This window comes from Myotis brandtii, unplaced genomic scaffold (genome assembly GCF_000412655.1).
Source record: "Myotis brandtii unplaced genomic scaffold, ASM41265v1 scaffold84, whole genome shotgun sequence".
Classification (NCBI taxonomy): Eukaryota; Metazoa; Chordata; class Mammalia; order Chiroptera; family Vespertilionidae; genus Myotis; species Myotis brandtii.
This window is the reverse complement of record NW_005371410.1, coordinates 5157670-5167353: the sequence shown is the minus strand read 5'-3', so window position 1 is coordinate 5167353 and position 9684 is coordinate 5157670.

Sequence of the window (9684 nt, the reverse complement as noted above, 5' to 3'; positions counted from 1 at the left end):
GGGCGAACTCCTGTGTGGTAGAAAGGACCACCCTCTATTTTAAAGGTGCGCGTTGGGACACCCCTACCTCCCACTTCCGGGTCCTCGGCTGTGAGGTCCCTTCACTGGAGGTGTAGTTCGCTCCTGGATTGCTCCCTACCGCTTTGGGCTGAGCCGGGTTTTGTCAGGCCGTGTATTTTTTATTTTATTTTATTCATTTTGAAAGGGAATCAGAGGAGAGAGATTTGAGATGTGCGTCTGGTTTCCTTTGCGTGAAGTGTTAGGGCTGGTTGTCTCATGCTGATTGATACTGAATGGCAGTTATAGATTAAAATACACCCTCGTTCAATGCTAGAGAATCTTAAAAGTTTTGGAGCTGTGATTGCCTGCCCGATCAGGACTGCTTCACTAGTCGATACAACGCCCTCGTTTTGCACTAGTTTTTACTACATAACATAGACACTGGTTCTCGGAGTCATTTTAATGACGATCATTCAGTCCCGCCCAGTGCTAATCCCGTTACACCCTCTAGCGCTTTTAATCCTCACAACAATCCTGTGAAATAACTTCCTTTTATTCTGCTCTCCCTTCCCTCATCTAAAGCCTGAGAATTTTGCCTTTTTTAAAAAAAAATTCTTTATTGATTTCAGAGAGGAAAGGAGAGAGAGAGATAGATGGAAACATCAACGATGAGAATCATGCATAGGCTGTCAGTCCCCTGCATGCCCCCTTCTGGGGGTCCTGGGTAACCCAGGCATGTGCCCGGAGGGGGTGGGGGAGATCCAAACGTGACCTTCCGGTTCATAGGTCACACTCAACCACTGAGCCACACCTACTGGGCATCATTTCACATTCTTTTTTTTTCTTTTTAAATATATTTTATTGATTTTTTTTCAGAGAGGAAGGGAGAGGGATAGAGAGTTAGAAACATCTATGAGAGAGAAACATTGATCAGCTGCCTCCTGCACACCTCCTACTGGGGATGTGCCCGCAACCAAGGTACATGCCCTTGACCAGAATCGAACCTGGGACCCTTCAGTCTGCAGGCCGATGCTCTATTCACTGAGCCAAGCCAGTTAGGGCTCATTTCACAGTCTTAATATCAGGAATCTCTATTCTCCAACCTAAGTGCCATTGCCTTAGACCCACATGATCATCTATTTCATTACTGTGATGGTCTAGCTTTTGGCTTTTCCTGCTCCTCCAGTTTGTTTTCCACAAACTCAAATGGGATGTTATTACTCCCCTACTTAAAACCTTCAGTAACTCCTCAACAACCAAGTATAAATGTCCGCTTTATGTGTAAAATACCCATTTCTCTGACCCAGGTCCTGTTTACCTTTTCAGGTTTATAACTTTGGGCTCCTGGTCCACTTTTGCTACTGTAGGGCAGGAAAAGATTTTTTTTTTTTTAAATCCTCACCAGAGGATATTTTTTCCATTGATTTTTAGGGAGAGTGGAAGAGAGAGGGAAAGACAGAGAAACATCGATGTGAGAGAGACACATGATTGCCTCCTGCACGAGCCCTGGGCCCGAGGAGGAGCCTGCAACCAAGGTATGTGCCCTTGGCCGGAATTGAACCCGGGATCCTTTGGTCCTGTATCCACTGAGCCAAACCAGCTACGGCAGGAAAAGATCTTTTCTTCTACCTTCTTGGATTCTTGACTGGCGCTCTGTCACAAAAGACATTAACAAGAGAAAAGCACACATATTTATTTAATATAAGTTTTATGTGACATGGGAACCTTGGTGAGGAAATGAACACCTGATAAGTGGTTAAACCTGAGCGTTTTATGCTAGATTTGATGAGTGGAAAGTTGTGGGAAAATATGATAGTGTGGTAGGCAGTTAGACAGAGTGAGCAGAGCAAGGACCATGGGCCAAGTACAGAAGGTCACCAGGGTGGAGGTGCCTAGTAATGGGCAAAACTGGGAAAACAAGGACCTCGACCCTAGGGTAATCCTTCCTCCCCTAGCAAGTGGCTGGTCATTCGGTTTAGACCCCCTGAACTTTCATATCCTGGTCATGCAGCTCAGACCCTCCCCTGACCTTTCCTCCCCTGGTATGTTGGTAGTCATGTAGTAGACTCCCTAGAGGAGGAACAAGGGGCTGAAGAGTAGCCTCATGCAAATCCCATCTGGGCCCTTGCACAACCACTCTCTTAAGCATTAACTCCTGGAGATAACATCTAGGCCTCAGTTGTGTTTCAGCTCTAGCCCCCCCCCCCCAAAAAAACACACACACACAGCAAAATCAGATAAGTGTTGCCATGGCTGACATCAGAACCAGCTACGTTGACTAATGACCCCCTGCACTGGTGCCAACCAATCAGTGGAGACAACCCTGAAAGGACACACCCGGAAAATTGATGAATAGTCTCTTGAGATCCTCCCCGGGGACCTCCCTAAAATCCTCACACTTAAAAGTCCTTAGGATGGCCTGGCTGGTGTGGCTCAGTGGTTGAACATCAACCTATGAACCTGAATGTGACAGACTGATTTCTGGTCAGGGCACATGCCCGGGTTTCGGTCTCAACTCCCAGTAAGGGGCGTACAAAAGAGACGACCAATGATTCGCATCATTGATGTTTCTCTCTCTCTCCCTTCCTCTCTGAAATCAATAAAAAAATATGCATATATTTTTAAAAGCCTTTAGGATGGAGGACCGAGGGCTCTTTCCCTTTCAGGCAAGCCAGCACCTTTCCCAGTCACCCTTCTCTCTCCTAAGCTCTAAGGATCCCTTCTTTTGGCTCTATAATTTGTTTTCTGAACCCATTTCTTCTACAGATCACTTCTACCTCTGTGGCTTCCTAAATAAACTTTTGCTTATAGTTTGAGTGTTGGCTCTGGATTTTTTCGTAGAATTCAAGTACTGAGGTTGCTGAACTGAGGTCCAGTCTGACTTCACTTAACATCTAGTACACTATTTCACTGCCAACAATAGGACAAGGATATGAGTTAAAGATAGTAATCTGGAAAAACTTAGCAAGGCCTGTTCATTCAGATTCCTCTTGGCATTCCTCATCTTTGGAGATAAGAATGCTCTGGGTATAGAAAGGGCACCTCTCACATGAGGATCTTATGACCTGCTTTAGGGGAGAAGGGAGAGGTCAGAGAGTTCTCGCACCTGTCATTTCCCAAATTTTGTTTCTTGTGTTCCTTCAAATATTCAATATGCCATAGTGCCAATTTTGGGGTAGTGTGTTCTGAACCCCATCATTACACTATGAGATTCATACTGTGCCTTAACACACTATTGATTTTAATGCCTCCAAACACAGGGACACGCTATTTCCGCTGCAACATGTTGAGCTACTTGTTGGCTTACAACCTCAGGAGTTTCCTGGGTGAAATCTGAAACCAGCACCCCCTTTCTCCTTTCCCCCTTCCCCCTCCCACAAGGAGAGTAGGAAGAGATCGAAGAAGGAAGCAGCCACTCCAGATAGGTAGGTGGTAGTTTTAATAAGCAAAGGAACTTAATGAGGCTTGTCTTGGGGGGAGGGGGAGTCACAAGACAAGTACATCTCTACACCTGCCCACCAGAATCTTAGTGTATATAAAGGCCTTATCTGGGCTCAGTCATGTATATTATCCAGATGATCTCAACACCTTACTCTCAAGGCAGTGTCCTTGGAGCGGCTCCTATTGTGGAAATTGTAAGAAGAACATACATTCCAAGGATAGGGAAAGGAGTGATTGCCCTGGTCCAGCTCTAAGGTCAACCAGTGGTCATGTCCTCTCAATCACCTCCTCCAACACTATTCACCATTAAGCCTCTATTTGACCCCCTGAGGCTGAGTTAATTTTTTCTTTCTTCCACCACCAAATCTGATAGTTATTTCTAGGTTCTAACAACGCTTAGTTCATTGCATTTTAATCATTTGTTTATGTATACATTTGAGATGCCTATGGAAAATGAGTAACTCAAAGTGGTGGTTTAGAAATCCAATTTTTGTACCATCTTCAGCCAAAGAGGAAAGTAAGGTGTCAGGAAGACAAATGATGGGGAAATGACCGGGAACTGCAAGATAAACATGAGTAAGGTTTGTTATGCAGATTTAAATGAAGGCCTTTTTTTTTTTTTTTGATAAGGGTTTAAAGTTGTCTCCTGGGATTGACTTTTGTTCTTGGTAGGCAGAGCAGGTGGGACACCTTTGAAAATTTATGTCCTGCTTTTAGGCAAATAGGAGGGCATAGAGCTTTTCTTGTATCTGTTTCTTCTCAGTTGCCTTCAGCTAAAAAATAATTCCATATCAGAATGGCATTTTAGGGTGACATATTCTGCTAACTTTTATTTACTTATTATTTTTCCTTACCAGAATGTAAGATTTTAGGGCAGACTGTCTTATTTGATTCTGTATGCTGTGGAACCTAACAGAATGATTGGCCCAAAGTTCTCAACTAATATCTGTTGAGTAGCTGGTTGAGTGGAGAGTGAATGGTAATTAAAATAGAAATGAAAAAGGAGGAGTAGAGACAGGGAACAGGGCGAGTCTATTGCAAAACTTTGGAGGCCCTGTGTTTGCACATTATTTTGGTCCACATTTTAAATTTTAATGTTTTCAGATATGGAAAACCTTATTAAAAAACACGTATTTCTGCCCTGGCCGGTTTGGCTCAGTGGATAAAGCGTTGGCCTGTGGACTGAAGGGTCCTGGGTTCGACTCTGGTCAAGGGCACATGCCCGGGGTGCAGGCTTGATCCCCAGTGGGAGGTGTGCAGGAGGCAGTCAATTGATGGTTCTCATCATTGATGTTTCTATCTCTCTCTCCATCTCCCTTCCCTCTGAAATCTATAAAAAAATACATTTAAAAAACAAAACAAAACACGCATTTCTGGCCTGGGACCAAACAGCCTGTGAACCATAAAAAGGTAATTGAATAGGAGGAGCTACCAGTTTTTAATGGAACGTTAAATGGAAACCTATTTGGCAACAATGAAAGGGAAACCTGTTTACCAGGTGAGCAGCTATTAGGTGCTCATCCTTTCTCTTTGCCCCAAGGCTTCAGGTTTTTTTCTTTGCTGTTGCCTCACCGTAAGCAATCCTTTCAATAGGCCTATGCCCAGGTTTGTTGTCTGTGAAACAGGTTTTGAGGTTTAATAAAACTTTGTGCTCTGATCCTCTTGTTACAAATGCATTCTGAAAATGCGGCTGTGACCAACCTCGAACAGTTACATTGACAATAGCAGCCCCTGGTGGCACAGGATGATTTTATTTTAGTGATCACTGGTGTTTTGGAATTTGCTGTAGGCTCAGGCAGGCAGTGATATGTTCATGTATTACATACATTGGAATAGGAGTTAGACGATGATAGTGATATACAGGATTGCCTCCCCACCCCCCTGCTTGTAAAAGAGTAATCTATTTCCTATGGGGCTTAATTAAAACTGGGAGTACTGAGAAGGGGTTCTTAGGACAAGTGTAAAACTAGGAGGTCTATAAAATACTTCAGAGGGTTAAATTAACCTCTAGATGTTGTAAGCTACATTTGGTGTAGATTTGCATTTTAAGGGGAAAGTATCTTAGGCTTCTATCAGATTCTGAAAGCATCTAATATTATCAAAACATTTAAGAAACACTATGTAAAGTGCATAGCTTTTCTCAGTCATGTAGAACACGTTCTTTTAAATAAAAGAAGTTTCACTTTAGGATAACTATTTTATGTGTCATTATATAACAAAACAATTTTAAATATATATATATCTTTATTAATTTTTTAGAGAGAGGATGGGAGAGTGGTAGACAGATAAAAACATTGATGAGAGAAATGTCACCGATCAGCTGCCTCCTGCACATCCCCTACTGGGGATGGAACCAGCAACCTGGGCATGTGCCCTGACCAGGAATTGAACCATGACCTCCTGGTTCATGGGCTGACACTTAACCACTGAGTGATAAAGGCTGGGCTCACTATGTAACTTTTTATTACAATGGTATTACATGTACACTGTAGATGCTTAGAAAAATCAGATAACCAGACAGAAGGAAATATGCCCTTCTTTCTCTGAAATCAATAGAAACATATTTTTAAAAATGTTTGACCAAATATAGCTGACTCATTTAAAAAATATTTTTAATTGATTTCAGAGAGGAATGAAGAGGAAGATAGAGAGAGAAACATCAGTGATGGGAGAGTCACTGATAGCTGCCTCCTGGAAGCCCCACACCCTGCTTTAGGGGAAGAAATATCTTATATCTTTTCTATTATAAAGAATGCCTCTTGACTTCAGGCAAACACTGGATAAACATTAATTATAGCAGTCTAGAGTAGTGATTTTTTTTAAATGATATTTTTATGGATTTTTATAAAGAGAGGAATGGAGAGGGAGTGAGAGATACAAACATTGACACGTGATAAACATCAATCGGCTGCTACCTGCACACCTCCTTCTGGGGATTGAGCCTGCAACCTGGTCATGTGCCCTGACCAGGAATCTCCCAGTTCATAGTTCGATGCTCAACCACACCAACAGGGGTATTTCAATTTTCACAATAACAGAGGAGGACTGGCTCAGGCTGTATAGGGGATATTCATGTAGGTGAAAATCTACCTGTTTGTTATGGTCTGAACCTCAAATCTAACTCCGTCATAAATATAAATACAGTGCGTTGTTAGTATGACTTTAAAATACATGGAACATTCTTGGTTTGCAATTACTAGGTAAAGTAAGAGAAGAATGTTTTTTATTCTGAATTTTATGAACCATTGTTCACATTTCAGACCAAGTTAACAGTGGCAACCTCTCTCTCTCTTTCTTTTTCTTTCTCTCTCTGTAGTCACCAATACAGCATACTGTTAGGTCGCCGAAGGAGGAACGTGTGACCTAACACATACCTGTATTTATATTTTTGGAAGTCACAGGTGGTTCTACATACAGATCCAGGCATCGGGCTACTTCATGTTTTTTAGTCACCTAGTGTAGTTGTGCCCAAATACACATTGAAAAACATATATTATAATCTCCTTTTATTTTATTTATTTATTTTTAAAATTTCTTTATTGGTTAAGGTATTACAAATGTGTCCTCATCCCCCCATTACCCTCCAATCTCTCCCTCCCCACTCATGCTCTTATCCCCCTGTTGTCCATGTCTATTGGTTTGGCTTATATGCATGCATACAAGTCCTTTGGTTGATCTCTTCCCCTTACCTCCACCCTCTCCTACTTTCCCTCTGGGGATTGATAGTCTGATCACTGTTTCTCTGTCTTTGGATCTGTCCCTGTTCATCAGTCTATGTAGTTCTCTATATTCCACAAATGAGTGAGATCATGTGGTATTTATCTTTCTCTGACTGGCTAATTTCACTTAGCATAATGCTCTGCAGTTCCATCCATGCTGTTGCAAATGGCAAGAGTTCTTTCTTTTTTACTGTAGCGTAGTATTCCATTGTGTAGATGTACCACAGTTTTTTAATCCACTCATCTGCTGATGGGCACTTAGGCTGTTTCCAAATCTTAGCTATGGTGAATTGTGCTGCTATGAACATAGGGGTGCATATATCCTTTCTGATTGGTGTTTCTGGTTTCTTGGGATATATTCCTAGAAGTGGGATCACTGGGTCAAATGGGAGTTCCATTTTTAGTTTTTTGAGGAAACTCCATACTGTTTTCCACAGTGGCTGCACAAGTCTGCATTCCCACCAGCAGTGCAGAAGGGTTCCTTTTTCTCCACATCCTCTCCAACACTTGTTGTTTGTTGATTTGTTGATGATAGCCATTCTGGCAGGTGTGAGATGATACTGCATTGTTGTTTTGATTTGCATCTCTAGTATAATTAGTGACTTTGAGCATGTTTTCATATGTCTTTCGGCCTTCTGTATGTCCTCTTTCGAAAAGTGTCTATCTAGGTCCGTTGCCCTTTTTTTTTTAAAGTTTTTTAAAAAATATATATATTTTATTGATTTTTTACAGAGAGGAAGAGAGAGGGATAGAGAGTTAGAAACATCGATGAGAGAGAAACATCGATCAGCTGCCTCCTGCACACCACCTACTGGGGATGTGCCCGCAACCAAGGTACATGCCCTTGACCGGAATCGAACCTGGGACTCTTGAGTCCGAAGAAGACTGACTCTCTATCCACTGAGCCAAACCGGTTAGGGCACCGTTGCCCATTTTTTGAGTGGATTGTTTATCTTCCTATTGTTAAGTTGCATGAGTTCCCTGTAAATGTCCTTTTATTTTTATTCTAAATTACAATTAGGCTTTTATACTGATTTTTAAATTGAGATATAATTCACATACTGTGAAAGATCCCTTAAAGTGTACAATTCAGTGGATTTTATTATATTCACAAAGTTGCATAATCATAACCACTACCTACTAGTATAATTCTAATCTAGAACATTTTCATCACCTCCCTAAAAGAAATTCAGAACCCATTAATGTCATTCTCCCTTTCTCTAGTCTCTGGCAACCATTGAACTACTTTCTGTCCGTATGGATTTGCCTATTCTGGACATTTCATATAATTGCTATCATTTTGTGTCTGTCTTCTTTTACTTAGCATGTTTTATTTTTATTTTATTTTATTTATTTTTTTTGTTAATCCTCACCTGAGGATATTTTTCCATTGATTTTTTAGAGAGAGTTGAAGAGAGAGGGAAAAACAAAGAGAAACATCGCTGTGAGAGAAACACATGGATTGGTTGCTTCCAGCAGGAGCCTCAACCAGAGCCACAGTGCGGGGAAGAGCCTGCAACCAAAGTACCTGCCCTTGACCCGAATTTTTCAGAACAGGGACCCTTTAGTCCGCAGGCCGAGGCTCTATCTACTGAACCAAAGCGGCTAGGGCTACTTAGCATGTTTTAAAGGTGCATCCATGTTGTCGCACCTATCAGTATGGCGTTCCTTTTATTTTATTTTATTTTTTAAAAATATATTTTATTCATTTTTTACAGAGAAGAAGGGAGAGGGAAGGGAGAGGGATAGAGAGTTAGAAACATTGATGAGAGAGAAACATCGATCAGCTGCCTCCTGCACACTCCCCACTGGGTATGTGCCTGCAACCAAGGTACATGCCCTTGGCCGGAATCGAACCTGGGACCCTTCAGTCCGCAGGCCGACACTCTATCCACTGAGCCAAACCGGTTAGGGCTTTTATTTTATTTTTGATTTTATTTTTGGGTGTTCCTTTTTATGAGTGAACAATATATGGAATTTTTGAAATTATATGCGTAGATAACTATATTATCATGCATGTCATTTCAGGACAGTAAAGATGTTGACAAAATATTTATTATGGAAAGGAGCATTGGATCAGAGGCACTGATCTAGCTGGAAAGATTAATGACATAAAAAGGCAAGTAACAATCCAAACAAAGGCATTGTTATCAGGGGATAGTTAAATTTTCTTGGACAGGTAAGGATTAGGCAGAGATTAGATCTGAGTGATAGAAGATTCTATTCAGTTAGTAGACTGGTAAGGTCTGGAATGAGATGCAGCCACCCAAAAGTTAAACTGACACTTTCATAGGATGCAACCCTATCTCAAGTGATCGCCAAGTGTTCTTTCCTCTGCGTGGGCCCTGCAGTGATGAAGGAAATCCGCAGAAGCAAGATGATCCTTCTGGAACTGAATGGACTGCAAAACTCTAAGGCAGCGGTTCTCAACCTGTGGGTCGCACCCCCTTTGGGTGTCCAACGACCCTTTTACAGGGGTCGCCTAAGACCATCGGAAAACAATATATAATTTACATATTGTTTT